This window comes from Solea solea, chromosome 2 (assembly GCF_958295425.1).
Source record: "Solea solea chromosome 2, fSolSol10.1, whole genome shotgun sequence".
In the NCBI taxonomy this organism is placed as follows: Eukaryota; Metazoa; Chordata; class Actinopteri; order Pleuronectiformes; family Soleidae; genus Solea; species Solea solea.
Genome location: NC_081135.1, coordinates 20,572,906 through 20,589,823, shown reverse-complemented (window position 1 = coordinate 20,589,823; position 16,918 = coordinate 20,572,906). Strand labels below are relative to the sequence as shown.

The 16,918-nt window shown below is 39.8% G+C and overlaps 1 protein-coding gene across 2 annotated transcripts in view; it reads right to left on the bottom strand.

Moving 5' to 3' along the window:
• The window catches only part of znf385b (zinc finger protein 385B), a 47,556-nt gene extending 36,464 nt beyond the window's left edge, over positions 1 to 11,092 (bottom strand). For both annotated transcript variants that reach the window (XM_058622819.1, XM_058622821.1), the window contains exon 1: positions 10,841 to 11,092. The gene's annotated coding sequence lies outside the window, so the exon portion shown is untranslated. The remainder of the gene's footprint in view (positions 1 to 10,840) is intronic.
• Positions 11,093 to 16,918: the final 5,826 nt, after the last annotated feature.

Sequence of the window (16,918 nt, the reverse complement as noted above, 5' to 3'; positions counted from 1 at the left end):
ATTCTGTTTACAGTCTGAACAGGAAGCTTCAGAGTCACTGAGATAAACCAGATGTTCATCTGATTCATCTGGGATTAACACACAAATACACACACACACAGAGAGGGAGAGAGAGAGAGAGCGAGAGAGGGGAGAATTTTAAGATGGAATCACAAACATGCATACACCACACCACATCTAGGTTACCCAGCAGGCTGTGCAGGATTTAATGGGACATGATTGGTTGATCCAGAGGGGGATTGTGGATTGCAATTATAATCCAAAGATAAGTGTGTGTGAGTGTATGAGTGTGTGTGTGTGTGTGTGTGTGTGTGTGTGTGTGTGTTCCAGCCCCTGGGAGTGACCCCTTTGCAACGGCTACCGGGCCGCTGCCGTTCCGCGTCCAGTGGAAATCCAGGGTCATGTTGTGGGAAACTAAATCTGTTTACACAGTCACATTATGGGGACTGTGTGTTCAGTTAGCATAACAGAGATTACCACTCGCATTCTTCTGAAAATCGACTGACAGTCAACTGAAATAATCCCCCTCCCACTGAAGTCTCTGACCTCTGACCCAGTGACTCCATGTGTCAGGATATCAGGATATACTCAAGTGGTGCATATTCTAGTATACACAGTGTATATATATATATATATATATATATATATATATATATATATATATATATATATATATATATATATACATATACATATACATATAGATGGACTATAAAGGCAAACAAACATAGACAGTATATGATACATGTGAAAACACCCACACACATTGTTTTTTTTATGTAAGCCCACAAACCTATGTGAAACGAGGAGCATCACCATGTTGTAATACACCATATAATTACAGATCACATCCTCGGGAGAAATGGCTTGTGCCAAATCCATAAAATGAACTTAACTTTGTCTCCATCCAAAAAAACTTTTTCACATCCAAATTAAAGGTGCCATAGAATGCTTGTATCACACATATATGTTAGTTATGGAGGCCTACTTACATATATTAACTTGTTTTCATGATTAAAAACCTCCTAATCGCTGCAAACGAGCCGATCAAAATATCTCCTCACTGACGCTCTCGTCAGCCGCGCTGTTTCAGACCAAAACCACACCCCTAGAATGTGGACTGTGTTGTGATTGGCCAGCCAACGAGAGCTTTCCCACTGTCCTGTGATTGGCCAGGTACCTGGAAGTGACGTAATAGATAGGCCAGCTCTCAGATACACAGCTCCCCCTCTGGCACGGTGGATGCTCTGCATCTCAGCAGCTACAACGAGAGTAGTTCTTCTTCTGCGGTTGAATGTACGCAACCGGATGTGCCCGGACTAGTGCCCGCACGGGAGGCGCTATGGTGGTGAGAGGAGTGGTGAGGATTTCTGATGACGACATCAAATTAAGGAAGTGCCGATCCGCTTCGCAGAGCCCAGGAAAACAATACAACACTATTTTCTCAGCAGTGGCTGAACTGTTTGTTCTGAAACTTTAGGGTTTCATAAACGAGGTAATGACGCAGATACACACACACACGCAGCGTTAATTGGAGCTTCCGGTCTATGTGGGCTTTAAGTGCTCAGTGCAAATCAACATCAGGGCAAACTTCACAACTCGTCTCGGCGCTTTGAGAAGCTACTCATGCCATATACACTGTTGTGAATGTGGCATAAATGGAAGCATTCAAATGGACTGATCTCATAAAAACAGTAATTGCCACTCCATTTAGAAAAAAAACTCATCAAGCAATTTATTGGCACCTATTAACACCTCCACCCTTTGCTCTCAAGAACAGTCTCAATTCACGGCAGTGAGTTCACTTTTCCACGCTTTTTCAACTACAGAATTCCAGCACGTTTTTTTGCTTTTCCATTAGCGATAGTACCTGGTATCTCAAGGTTCCAAGCGAGCTGAGCTGACACTAAATGTGACGTCAACGTCGGCTGCTGATTATACAGAGAGTGTCGTCACTGGAAGAGTGATGAGCGCGGCGTCAAACCGAACAATGCAGAACTGTAGATCAGATAAAAAGACTTAGAAGACACGCATTAATCTCAATATTTAACCAGAGGAGTCTGGTGTTTTTAGTGACTGAACGATTCTGTGAACACATCTTTTGAATTAACTGAGTCGAATGATTCAGCACACCAGCACACAAGTCACAAGTTTGTGTAATGTGAAAACGAACCAAACCATGTAGTTGAGCCATGCTGTGGAAAGTGCCAAATATGTTAAAATAAACAATTCCATCACATTCTGGTCCATTGTTATGTTCATTTAAGGTACAGTGTGTACAATTTAGCAACATTTATGGGTGAAGTTGCAGCTGAATATCCCTCACCTCACCCAGTGTTTTGGAGAACCTATGCAGTATTCAGTTAGTGTCAAAACTCAAAAGACGTTTAATTTGTCCATTGTGGGCTATTTTAAGAACATGGCGGTCTCCATATAGAGCTGAACTGGATCCCTACATAAATATAAAAGGGTCATTCAGGGGCATAAATATTTTATCTTCAATTTCTGCCAAATGAAAACAATTTCACCTGAATTTTACACACTGACAATTTAAATCTGTTTGCACTGACTTCTGCTTGGTGATTTGGTGCAAATGGAATTCAGCTATGGTATTTTTATTATTTATACTTGTGCTTTTACTGCTAATGTTAAAATGTCTGCCATGAAAAATGACTTACGCATGAACATGGTGTACGGGTGTTTCTAATATAGCGAGTGCAGAGTGTACAGTGATTTGGTTTCAGGTACACACGACAACCCAAATCCTCCTGAAGTCCACAAAAATCCCTAAAATGTAATAAAAATCCATCTGCAATATCCGGACTACGGCCGGTCAGACTCTGTCTCTCCCTCAGTGTCTGCTTTCCCTTTGAGACACCTCAACTAAACTACTATATTTCATCCAGAACCCAATATCTACAAAAATGCAAATCTAATAATATTTCTATCAACCTCAGGTTAATGGAGAAGGGAAGGTGGTAAACACAGTTTAATGCCTCCTTAGCATCAGCACATGCAACATCTCAACAGTGTTCACAGTGGAGGATAAGGTCTTGAGGCTGTGTCCAGAAAATATTAACCTGGCCCGAAAGACGAGAAGACCACTATGACATCACTTCCTTCTCAACATGCTGACTCATCAAACATTTAACAGTCGCCCCACTCAACTAATGGAAGAAGGAACACGAGACAAAGGCACAGAAATACACACCTTGAAAGACAGGTGGACACAGTGATTAGTTTTTACTCCCTAATTGTCTTTTGGACTCCAACCTAAAGCTGACAGTGGGACACCACAGAGGACGGGGGATGTACGGTATAGTGGGCAAAGTTGTGTCTTAGTTTCAATAAAACATTCCATATTTGTGTGACTTTGAGTTTGACATTTGTTTGCTTTTCCTGCCGGTGCACAGAAGGTGTCTTTCTGACGAAACGTCTGAGTCATATCAACACAAAGCTGAGCCACATCTGACAGCAAATCCTTTTATTTATGTCTCTGGCCTTGTGTGCACACATTGTGTCCTTTTTTCAGACCCAAAAACTCTACTATTTATTAGTTTCAGTGTGGACTGAGGACTTTCTGTGTTTAAAAAAACACAGAAATGCCAATGTGCAATATACATAGGTATGTTTGTATACAGTAAGTATATATTCACTTTAAAGTCAAAATCATTAGATTTTTGTAGCCTGAGTGTACCTTTACGGAGGACACAATTTTGGTGCCTATAGTTTCAACTGAAAGGACTTATTCTGATAAGTGAAGGCCACCAAAGTTACCTGGCACAGGTAGGAAAGAGAAGAGTGAGTAAAATCTCACCATTAGAGGTCGCTATTTCATATATGCTGTGTCATGTGAAAATAACACTTATTCCTTATACTGCTTACACCATATATGCTTGCATAGCTTGGTTTAAACATTCACACAAAACTGATTTATTCCCACACTAAACTGATTTAGAGAATCTTAACTTTTCAAGGCCCAGGGCCACATTTCTGCTTCCAGAAGCTCGTCTTTGTATGCTGCACAAGATAAGCTAATGACGTGACAAAGAGCTATATAAACTATGTCATTTTCTCCGTGCCTCAGAGCCATCTTGATCTGCCTCTGAGGTGTAGTTCATCTTGATTCTCTCTTTGCAAAGAAATAAACAGCGCTTCAACAAATCCATTTGATACTCAAGCTGTTTCTCTCATCTGACACCTTAATACAAACTTTTCCACAACACATTGGACCTTAAAATGTCCACAGACAACGTATACTTTTCAACCCAAATATCTGATCTTGCACTATAATATCCACTTGCAGTAAACACAGCATTATTACATTTTTCATGGATATTTTTAGACACTCACAGACACAGCTCTTGACAAAGATGAAGGAAGCACAGTCGTTAAATTAGTCTTTAACCTAAATCTCAACTGAAATGGTTTTGTTAAGTTTAAAAGTAAATAAAACATAGACATGGTAGATGGCGAGGGACATTATCGTCCGACTTTCTGCAGCCTCACTGGTTCATCTCCTACTTCCTGTAGCCTCCCAAGTGATGACAGTGTGTAATTGTGTGTATGTGTGTCAGTGCGACCTTCACAACCTCAGTGTGTGTGTACAATACTTCAGAGACGTGAATCGTACGGAAACACTTCATCACTGCTGCCCTATTTACACACACTTTGTCTTTCACACACTCATAGTCGACTTTTCCATCGCACACTCTGTCCTTTTACTACACACTTTCTTCATCCACCCTGCCCCACCCCCATCCCTCTGTTCTCCTCTCTTTCTCGATAATCACCCAATCACATTTCATTACAATCATCATTTCCACCTTGTCACATGATGGGAAATTAATTAAAACTTCCTGAAAACGCAAGGAGTAGGTGCAGACATCACACGCACACACGCACACACACATAGGTAGCTCCATAAATCACAGCAGACAGAATGGGAGTAATGAGGGGTGGCTCGCTGTTACTGCTGCGTACTGACGACTGCACCTTGTGCTGGTGAAGCGCACACACACACACACACACACACACACACACACACACACACACACACACACACACACACACACACACACACACACACACACACACTGTGATTCTCTGCAATAATAGACAGAAATATCTCTGAGGGAAAAGTACAGATGTTTTTCACGATTGCTAACACAAGTGGTATGTTTGAAGTGTCAGAAACCAAAGTGAACATCGGTGCTACCTACAGATTTAGATTCTACGGTCTGTGAGGTGAGGGGTCACTGTGGGCGGAGGTGGAGTGAACAGATGTGCAGCAGACAGTCACGCACACCCGAATGTGCCCAATTAAGGTAGAAACTACGGGTGTTATGACGTGGGGTTGGACAATAGTATATGCTTAACTAGTCAATATCAATGATTGTCACAATATGTGTCAGATGAATAGAAATGCGTTGTCTTTATACCTCGTTATGGAAAGAAATTGACAAACACTTTTAGTGATTCTTGGTATTATTCTGCCATAAGAATGTGAATAAGTGCATTTTCCATTAACATTGAAAACAATTCCCTCTGAGTTGCCTATGTAAGAATGACATGAGCATACTGAGGAAAAACACTGCACTCCCTGCACAGGAGTATTGATGTAATATTTATGTAATATTCACATCATTCCTTTTTTAAAAGTAAGTAAGTAAAGTTAATTTATAAACACCTTTTTACAAAACCCATGCAGAAGGAGAAACGAGCTGCATATTCACAAACGCTGCAGATTCTAAAGCACAAATGAAACGAAAAAACAAATGCAACGCGAGAAACGCACTGCAAAAGAAAAATGATGTGCAGAAAGCCGAAACACATGCATCAACAGAAACACGCCGCAAAAACAAAACGATGCAAAACCGAAAACACACACACACAAATCCCAAAACACCAGCAGGAGAGAGGGCCACCGTGACGTTTCACAGATGAAAATAACAGTGCTGTACAATCATAAGCAAGGAAAAATAAAAACACATACCACACACACAGTTGTCATACACAAATCATCACACCTACGTAAAAGCCTGTCTAAAAAGACAAGTTTTCAACTCCTTCTTAAAATAATCAACAGAGTCCATGTGTTCCATGACCGAAGGGCTGCTGCCTGGTAAGAACGTTCTCAGGGTCATCAAGAGTCTTTGATCTGATGACCTCGAGGAGCGTGCTGGCGAGTATACGGTAGAGTATAAGGAGATGGGAAATATAAGGTGGGGCTTGGCCGTGCAAAGCTCTAAAAGTTAAAACTAAAATCTTAAACTGAATTCCAAAATCAACTGGCAGCCAGTGAAGGGAAGCTAAAACCGGGGTAATGTGCTCCCTTAGCTTTGTCCCAGTTAAAAGCCTTAGTGCGATAAAAAAAGAGTAGTGATAAAGTTGTTAAGATGAGCTTACGGCACATGACTGCTGACACACACACACACACACACACAGCACAAACCACTGTTTCTTAATTACGTGTAATTCTTAATTATTACACGGGCTGGATATACTGTACAGTATGAGATTTACAGTTAGAATCAGGTGTACATTAAGGGTTAAGCATTTGGTCGTGTGGCCAAGCTTAGGGTAAGGGGCTAGGGAAAGCATTATGTCCATGAGTGTCCTCACTATGATAGCAATGAAACATGTGTTTGAGTATGTGTGTGTGTGTGTGCGTGCGCGTTCGTGTGTGCATGCGCAAGCGGTTGTGTGTGTGTTTCCTCTCAGTAGGTTTCCAAACTAATCTCTCCTGACGTAACAACATGCTGCTTCTCAATCTGCCCACTGCTGGAGTCCTGGCACACCCACACCCACACCCACATACACACACACACATACACAGTGTATCATGCGCTATAAATAGGTAAAATTGATTTGCTTGGAGGAGAACAGGAGAGAATTACAGTGGGACACATCTATCTTTGCTGTAAAACTGGACAGTGTAAACTAAGAGGCTGTGTAGACGAAGAACAATTGACATTTCATTAGTGTCCTTTAAGTCAGTCAATAGGCCATTTAGTCTGCTCTAAAGGTCTTTAGTAAAATCCACCAGCTTCTTAGAACAAGTTAGCAGAATCTAACAACTGGGAAATATCATCACATACTGTGTAACAGAAGCAGAGTGGTACAGTTAAACAGCAGGTTAATATATTCTTACATCCAACAGCTGTTTAATAATGTTGACCTGTATTACCTGTTATTACAGTTGTCATGTCTGTGGTGGATGTCAAATGTCAGAGGATAAAACTTCAAAACAAATCTACCTACAGGTAAAAAAAAAAAAAGGTGACTTGACTTGGTTAACATGCGTTAAACAGCGGGTTTGTCTCTCGGTGGCCCCTCCTCGGTCCTCACACAAAACTGGGTTAAAGTCCTTTTGTTGATTTATGAGCTGTGTAGCTGTAACACTATAGTCAGCAGTAACCGCAGTAGCAGCGTGAGCAAACACCTGCATGTACCTGCCTCCTTCACCACACACAGCATCTCTGCCTCCCTCCTCCTCCTTCTTCATCCATCCAGTGACTACACAGCGATGTAGTCTAACACCCAGTTAAAACCACCTGAAAGTCAGTTTGTTCCAGCTGCGGGTAGGTGTGCACCAACAGAGGTCACCTCCATCTGATGAGGTTCTTTCTTCCAATTTGACAATAATCTAAGTGTGAGTATGTCCTTGTCCGCCTCCCTCTTCTGCTTTAGTCAAGTTGATTAGTGTTTAAGAAGCACAAGACACTAAATTAAGATCCAAACACCCAAACAAAGACCAGCAGGACGAAGGAAAGAAGGAAGGAAGGAAGGAAGGAAATAAAGAGCTACAGAGGCAATAATAGAGGTAGAGAAAGAGATTATTTATTTTATGAATTTAAAAAAGCAAATAGAATAGAATAGAAAAGAAAAGAAATAGAAAAGAGGGTATATTTTGGGGGGAAATTGGAAAGAGAAAGGAAAAGGAAAGGAAAGGAAAGGAAAGGAAAGGAAAGGAAAGGAAAGGAAAGGAAGGGAAAGGAATGAAAAGGAAATGTGAAACACACATAGAGCTTGTCATTATGTCACCTATGTGAAAATGAACATCTCAGAGAGAAAGAGTGCTAGATGATTCACACTGGTGTGTGTGTGTGTGTGTGTGTGTGTGTGGCATGTGTGTGAGAGAGAAAGAGAGAGAGCACAATTTGTTACTATAGGACATTTTCTGACAAAAACACTGACTTCGTCAGGACCAGTAATCCTCATAGAGACCAAATCCTGGTCCTACTAATAATCATTTCTGAGGAATTGGTTACGTTTCAGGCTAAGATTTGTATTGTAGTTAAGTAAAGGTTAGGCATTAACTGGTTATAGTTAAGGGTAGGATAGGAATAAGGCTTATTTAAGACTGTCCAAATGAAAGGAAGTGGTAATGGAAGTCAATGTGGTGTCCTAACAAGAATAGCTACGGCAAACTGTGTGCGTGTGTGTGTGTATGTGTGTGTGTGTAGGCTTTGTAGTGGATTATCTGACAACAATGAAGCATGATAAATGCACAGACAAGATTACACTGTCTGCCTGTCTGTATTTCAGCCCTGTATTATACATATCTCGTTTGTTTTGATGTGAATTAATCAATGAGGCAGTAACAATCAACACTACGACAAGACCTCATTACTAGCACCATTACCTGGCCACAAGACAATCACAGCACAACTGTTGTGTTTGTAGTTTCCTGATGAAGGAAAATGCTCATCGATTATGTCTTCTTCAACTTCTTCAAGACTGAGAGCATGTGCCTTGAATAAATTGTTTGGATAAATGAGTGAATGTAAATGTGAAAATACATTTAAGTTAAACCCTGCATTCAATGTAAAGGCACGGCAGTATTCAAATACATTGCCACCTCTTAATCTATTTTGGTGGCTTGAGTTATGTGCTACACAGGCCACAGTGAAAGCACATAATAAAATGAATTAAGGATAAATCCATTTAGCTGGTCCAGTTTCAGGGTCAAGGGGTACATTAGCATTGGCATCGGTAAAAACTTACTGTGACATGTCAAAATGTCTGCAATGGGAAAAGGGCCTCTATTTTATATACTTTTAATTTACAACAATTATAACAAAGTATAAAGAAGCATAATCTTGAGGTGAAACGCCTCATTATTTGTACCTCATATTAGGACTTTAGTAAATGTACTTGGTGTTATTTCCACTACTGAATCAGCTTAAAATGTATGATACATTGGCATAGATGTATCTACACAAACATAAAGTACATATACATATACATATATATATATATATATAAATAAAAATGTATATATACCAGTAAAATGTCTAGCTCCGCAGTGACAAGCACAGAAATGCTGCACAAGCACTGCTACAAAACACTGGACATAATACCATGATATAACACTTGCACCTGCCAGATTTCAGAAAATCTATAGATTTTCTTTTAATAAAAAGTGGATATTTAGCTAATAATATTGGTAATGGATAATAATACTACTACTAATAATAATAATAATAACAACAATAATAATATGCTGGACTTTTGCTCATGTTTTAGTATTTTTATAGCTATTTATAATCTGAAAACTTCAATCTGACTATAATATACAGTACAATATATTATACATTTTACTGGACATAAACTTTTAATACATTAATTTCAAGTAACTACATCAACTTGAATGAAGTAATTTGACTTGTGGTATGCATCTCTGTCGAAACATAACGGAGAAAATCACTAAATCAAGTTTAAACAGGGCTAAATGATTTGTGTAAAACATGTAAGTGTGATTTTTCTGACAAATATTGTGACATAACTTAAGTCAGGCCTCAAGCCTGAAGTGTGGTTAGAGTTACCACAGCTGGAGCATTACCATGAGACACCATCAACATATTAACTCATAAATCTAAAGCAAGGATGAGAACTTAAAGACATGAATTGTTTCTAAAATTTAAATTAAAAAGATCAACAGTCAAAAATAGAATGATGAAGTAGCTGATTTGTCAGATTTCAAATGCTTATTTCTACTTGAACATTATTGATTGATCAGCTCTAATTAAAACAATTTACATCAAATAGTTGTAATCCCACCTCAAGTGTTTTCACTGACAGCAAGAATACACCATAAACTATATAACAGTACATTTACAGTAAATGACTGGCTCATTCAAGATACTGTACTTTGACAGTGTGTTACTGCATCATTTTATAGTAAATTACTGTATTTCACTCATTTCTGTGCAGCTTTAATGTCACATAAGTTATGTCATATAGAGATCTAGCAGTTTCAATAATGTATCTGACAAATGAAGACAGAAATTTAGTTTATCACGGTGATTCAGCAGCATTTTCATAAATAAATACTGTATTTATACAGTTTCAATATTTTTTCTACATTGTACATTCATTCATTAGATGTGGAAAATGCACGTTTATCATTTATTACCTTTATATTGACTGTTTTTGCTGTTTAGAATCATACATTTCCCTGTTGTGGGACTAAGACAGGAATATCTTATTGTGAAAATCACACTTTGGAGGGCATTCCTGTAATGACTACACCTGTAGTAATTTCACACACACACACACACACAAACATTAATATCACAGTTAAATCCTGTGTAATCCTGGAGATAATCATTTACAATGTGGTGTCTATAAATGAAAGAGTGACTTTTCCTCCTGGATGACAGAGGCAGCTCTAAAAGTGATCCGGATAAAAAAGCAGCGGACGGACAGACAGGCAGACAGACAGACAGACAGACGCTCACGGACTCTGTTTCATATCTTTCAACTAACAAAGACTCACAAAACAGAGAGAAGTAAGAGGAAGAGGAGTGAAAACAACAGGAGGAAGGTGACTTACCAGAGGTGATGGACAGACGGATGAAGAAAGTAGAAAGAGTCCCGCTGCTGCTGCTGCTGCTGCTCTGATGCGCTGAACTCCGCAGCTGCCGATCATTAATCAATAATAGTCAATATTGTGAGCGAGCCTGAGTCTCCGGTCTGTCTGTGAGTCCGCGTGGGAGTTTGATTCATCAGTCATCGATCATCATCGATCGTCGTCCACCTCTCAGGTCATCACTGTCCGGTCACTCCGTGTGTGTGTGTGTGTGTGTGAGTGAGCAGCGGAGAGCCGCGCGCCCTGCGCCGCACAGAGCCGAGCGGCGGGACTGCGCATGCGCTACACTCAAACCTTACACACACACACGCACACACGGGCGAGAGGGAGAGAGAGAGAGAGAGAGAGAGACTTAAATTACTTTCAATAAAAGTAAAAGAATCACAGTTATGTGCGTGTGCATGTGTGTGTGTGTGTGTGTGTGTGTGTGCACGCGCGCGTGTGCGAGAGAGAACAGCAGGTGCTGGTTGATTTGCTTCCAGTTTTGTTGTTGTTGGCAAAAGCGGACAAAAATCTATTTAAGAAAAGTAAATAATGGCTGACACACACACACACACACAGGTTTGTGCTGCTATCCTTTTAAGGACACTTCAATTGACCTTCATTCATTTGGACAGCCCAACCAAAGTGTTATTCCTTACCTTAAACATAACCAGTTGACCATAACCAGTTGACCATAACCCTAACCTCAATCTAACCACATGTATATCCCAACATTAACAAGAACCTATAAAAATGACCTGGTTTCCAGGAGGACAACTGGTCCTGACATGATCAGTGTTTATGCCAGAAAAAGTAGAAGGGGTCCTACAGAGGTAACACACACACACACAATAAGTACGTTCCTTCTCTCTCTGTATTTACTGTCAACTCACCTGTCCCCGCTGTCAGGAGGTGTCAGGTGAAAGGATCATTTCTGCTAGAATCACACACATGAAAGTAAAGAGTTCTCCACTGACGAGCAGCACACCTGATTCAGGAGCAAGATTATAATAGTTTTCATTAGTTTTTGGTTTTATTTAGTTTTGACGTTATGTTTTTAAAATGAGTTAGTTTTGCCAGGTGCAAGATTCAAAAAGGTCATCATAAGTATTGTGTCATAAAAACCCATCAAAAGATGACATTTTAAAAATGTATTAGGACAGATGAACGACCATCCCTGAATCAAATATAGCAATCTACGAGAAAATGTGCATAATACTGCTGAGGTTGGATGTGTGCAGTTAGACAAGAGATTAAAGACTACGGAAAAAACATGAGCAAAATATAAAAAAAAACAATTGAGGACTAGAGATTTGATCCACTTACATGAACATTACATTACATGTCATTTAGCAGACGCTTTTATCCAAAGCGACTTACAATGGAATCAAGTACAATTAGCCAGGGGTGGAATCGAACTTGCGACCATGATGCCTTTCGTACACAAGGTAGGGTCTTAACCACTGAACCAACTCAACCCAATGAACTACATAACAAATGTTATGTTTAACTTGCATAGACTTATGTCCCACATTGTGAGCAGAAAGAAGAGAAGAGAAAAAATAAATACACTTCATATGAACCCAAGTTCGTCACTTTTGGTTAACAATAATAACCTGGTTCAGGAGGGTTCTTCTGGTCAACAGTGATGATGATGATGAAGATGATGATGATGATGATGATGATGATGGGAGGGAGCTCTGATTAGACTCATGTCTTTCTGACAGACACCAACTCCTCCTGTAAGACACAAAAACAATGGCTACATTTTGCTGTATTTTTGGGGTGAAGTCTCTTTGCAGTTCTTTCGACTCATGTTGTTTTCATGTTGTATCCTCGTGAGGTTGTTTTGTTGTGAGAGACGTACACAACAGTTTGTACCTCAGACAAAACAGGCACTAAATCAGCTATGAAGACAGACGGGCAGAAGGTGAAATCATGCCAAAGAGCTGAGGCATTTCACACTGCTGCTCTGAAGGAGACGCCACTCCCGTCTGTGTCTGTGTCTCCGAGCTCAGCTCACAGACTAGTGTCCAGGTTTCTTTCTTCAGGTATTGTCTTAAAATTTGAAAAAGGCCAACATGAAGACACACAGTCGAGACAACCAGTTGGTGTCATTTCTGACACGTAGGTGTCTTGTGTGCCTTGTGTGTATGTGGCTGGTGAGTGTATTTTATGTGTTTATATTAAAATCCACAGCATGAAATGTGGATTCATCTGCAACTGAAAACAGTCTCCATCAGCTAATGCACTGTTTTCTTCTGGTGTTCTAGTGTTTCAACAAATGACTGAGCTGTAAATAATAATTTGTCCAAGATGATACATCGACAAATATTATTTAACCAATATGTTGGTGTATGGTGTAGGTTTGCGCGGTGTGTTCATTATCACCTAATATTTGTGTTTGAACAACTGTCAGTTACCCACATGCTCTTGCTTGGCCTTGCTGCCGTTTCCCAGAGTTCCTTGCAGCTCCCAGGTCCCAGTGGGTCTGTTCCTCCATTTGCTGCCGCAGCAGACCAATCTGACTCCTTTGCTCCTCAGGACATCCAGCCAATCGCAAACCAGCACTGCAGCGACCCACTTACACACTAACACACACGCACACACGCACGCACACATTTACGTGGGCACATTGTCCCTTCTCACCTTGAACGTCACATCAAGGTTGTACAAAGATACAACAGCATGTGTGTATAGCTGTACAGACGTATGTATAGATGTATAGATAGACAGACAGACAGACAGACAGACAGACAGACAGACAGATAGATAGATAGATAGATAGATAGATTTTGATGCAATGCTTCATTTTCAGGAGGAAGTAAGGAAGGAAACACCAATACAGACCTGATATTATGTATAGACATTGAAAAAATACAAAAATACTATAGTAATGTAGTTGTTCATTTGAAATGTGTTGATTGATATACACTGAATTTGTGTATCGTACGAACCTTGATAGATACAATCAATTTAATAAATAACTGTGATCCATCCATCCATCTTCTACCACTTTGTCCTCCACATGAGGGTCGTGGGGGGAGCTGTGCCAATCTCAGCTGACATATGGCGATTAATAATTGTGATATTATTAAATAAAAGATTGTTCTCTCTCCAGACAAAGAGTTAATTCGCAGAGTGAGTGTTTGGATTTAAAGCTATAGTCAGGGTCATTAAAACCGGTGAGAGTCTGTGTCTGTCCAAATGCACCATCTCCTCTAAGCTTCAGTAATTAACGCGGTAGACTCATTTGTACCAGTGGGGTCACCACACAGAGTCATAATACTCCAGTGTTGTGTTAAAAGCTGAGTCTATGTCCAGATGTTTCCCACTGCATCCTCGCTGGCTGGGGTCCGAGTTTGGATCAGGCTGGGTTCAGGTTCTGTCAACCAGGAAACAGACACCAGCACTGAACCGTCTGTAAAACAGTGTTTAGTCATTTTTACACTTCAGTGCAGGTCATTTAGGCAGAGGAAACTACAGGAGGCTGTAATTAGGAAGAGCAGGAGCTGAAAATGTGTCCCATATACAAATAAGCCAATTACATTTTTAAAGGAGGGATTTTAGACTGTGAAGAATTCACAATATATTTTTGTGAAGGTGGTGTAAACAGCACTGCAGTCACAGAATCACTGGTTCATGAATTATGGGCGAATGCGCACAAAACTCTTTTGTTTCATGTCAGTCGCGGCACAGATGTTTGATGTGTCGTGAAACAGTGAGGTGATAATGGAGGAGAAGAGACATTTAGTTCACTTAAATATCACTGATCACAGGGTCGCGTGGAGAAAGCAGCCAGGTGTGACGGCAAAGTTCAGACACTGTTGCTCCTGTTGGAGAGATGAAAGTCACTGCACTGTTGACATCAGCATATTCTGAGCCAACACCGCGAGGGGAGGTGTTTACAGTAAACAAAGATACAGAAACATACAAAAGAATTTATGGAAACAAACCTTTCGTTTTTCAGCCAAAGTTACGAAACTTCACAAATTTCAATATTGTTTTGTGAAGTGGATTTTTCACAAGCTGCAGCCCAAGGTTGTTGTAATAGCCGATCTAAATGATTTAATTACTAATAATAAATGAATGAATTGCCATTTATAAATTGGGATGTTCACAACGTCCAAATCATTTCAACTTAAACACAACATACTGTTGAATAGAGAAGATTTTCAGTGTATTGTTGCTTCCACTTTTGTTATTGTTCCTTAAGTCACGTCATGTTATTGAGATGAAACAGGATGGATTTCAGTGGATTAACAGTAGCAGTAAATTCTCTGTGTGCGTCGACAGAGCTTGTCATTTACACGGCAGAATGATGTCACCATGCGTGTTTGAATATTTGAAACAGCTGCTTCCATCTGTGCAAAGTGCTTGAAAAGTCAGGATGTGTGGGTAAAACATGCAATAGATGTCAAATATTTTCATTTGAATCTGTACACAACAGAGGAACAGTTTTATGGTTTTAAATAACTAAATATCTAAGCTGCAGCAGTGATATCATAAGTATGAGTTGTAACATTTCACTGGAGTGCTCATGAGAGGGAGTGACATAAGCCACAGATGCAAGTAGACATGGTGGAGGCAGAGATCAAGTTTGAATGAATCATATTTCACCAAAATATAAATTCAGGTTCTTCACAACAACACTCCTGCCAGTTTTGACAAAAGGACATTTACTGTTTCATTTTATGCTTCTATTTCTCTCCAAAAATGACCTTTTATTTTTTTGGCTTTCGTGTAATTGTCTTGTGTAAAACTCTTTGTGGTTTGATACTTACACTGCACACATATAGGGTCGAAGACGTCGTGTTAGCCCGACATTGACAGTGATATGCTGCAGCAGTGGACCTCAAAAGACGCAGCCATCTATCAAGAAAGCAACAGTCTGTGTCAGAACAGTGTTCTGGTTTGAACTGCATGTTTGCTGTAGTCAGTGTAATGTAGTCACACTGGGAGCTGTTATAGGACCATGGGTGATTGGACTTTTGGATGTTTTTAAGGAAATATCCACAGCCACCTCTTCCAGCCATAATCAAGGGCACTGTGGAGATGGTTGGGTCCAATACATTCTTGGGGGCAGTGAATGACAGAAACTTGTCGCATAACCTCAACCTCATAACTAAAATGCAAAATAGGACAAAATAAATAAATAATTGTTGTAAAGCAGCTCTCACTTTCATAAATATATGATAGACAAGTTTTGCAGAAAGCCTGGTTGATTCTGTCTAGTTGTGATCATGCACATGTGGAATAATTCATTCTACTTTCCTTGGCCAATTAATGTTATTATTCTGCACTATTCTTGATGGCAGTGTGTTTACTATTTTCTGCTGTGCTGTAACTTTGTTTATTAGGTTAAATGTGTTTCTTTAATTGATTTTTGTATTGCTTTTTTTTATACCACTAACTGTAAGATGAATTTCCCCTTGAGGGACAATAAAGCTCTGGACTGAACGGAGATTAGACAAAGATCTGCATAATCGCTGCAACTAACAAACTGAACTGGGTATTGTGTAGAAGAACAGATGCTGACCTTATTGCCTCCAATGATCGATGACGGCCTAACCAGATGTGAATCAGTGTCTTCTTGGTAAAAGAGACTTTGTGGGGACTAACATCCACCCTGGGGATTTGCTGGAACTATAATGCAATGTTAAATATCATGAATACGTCCAGATAGTGAATATGAACCTAAATCTATTGACAGTAGTTAGCTTAGCGAAAGCCTTGGTTCAGGGGTAATTACACAATTAATCTATAATCTGTTTCTTGGCTGAGTGCGAAAACCTCATGAATTCACAGCAACCAACAAACAAACACAAAGGCACATAAATCCCTTTAAAATGACAGATTAACATCTTTCAATAGGCTTCTTGTACATATCTTGCTAATTATAAAGCTGAGCCCTTTCCTCTTTCCCAACTTTAAGATAAACTAAGCAAACCCTCTGCTGGCTCCAAATTTCATATCAAGTGTATCGATCTTCTCATTTTATCACTAATCCTTTTGTTAATTAGATGAATGATGAAGAGCTGGAAACATTCAAAACACAAA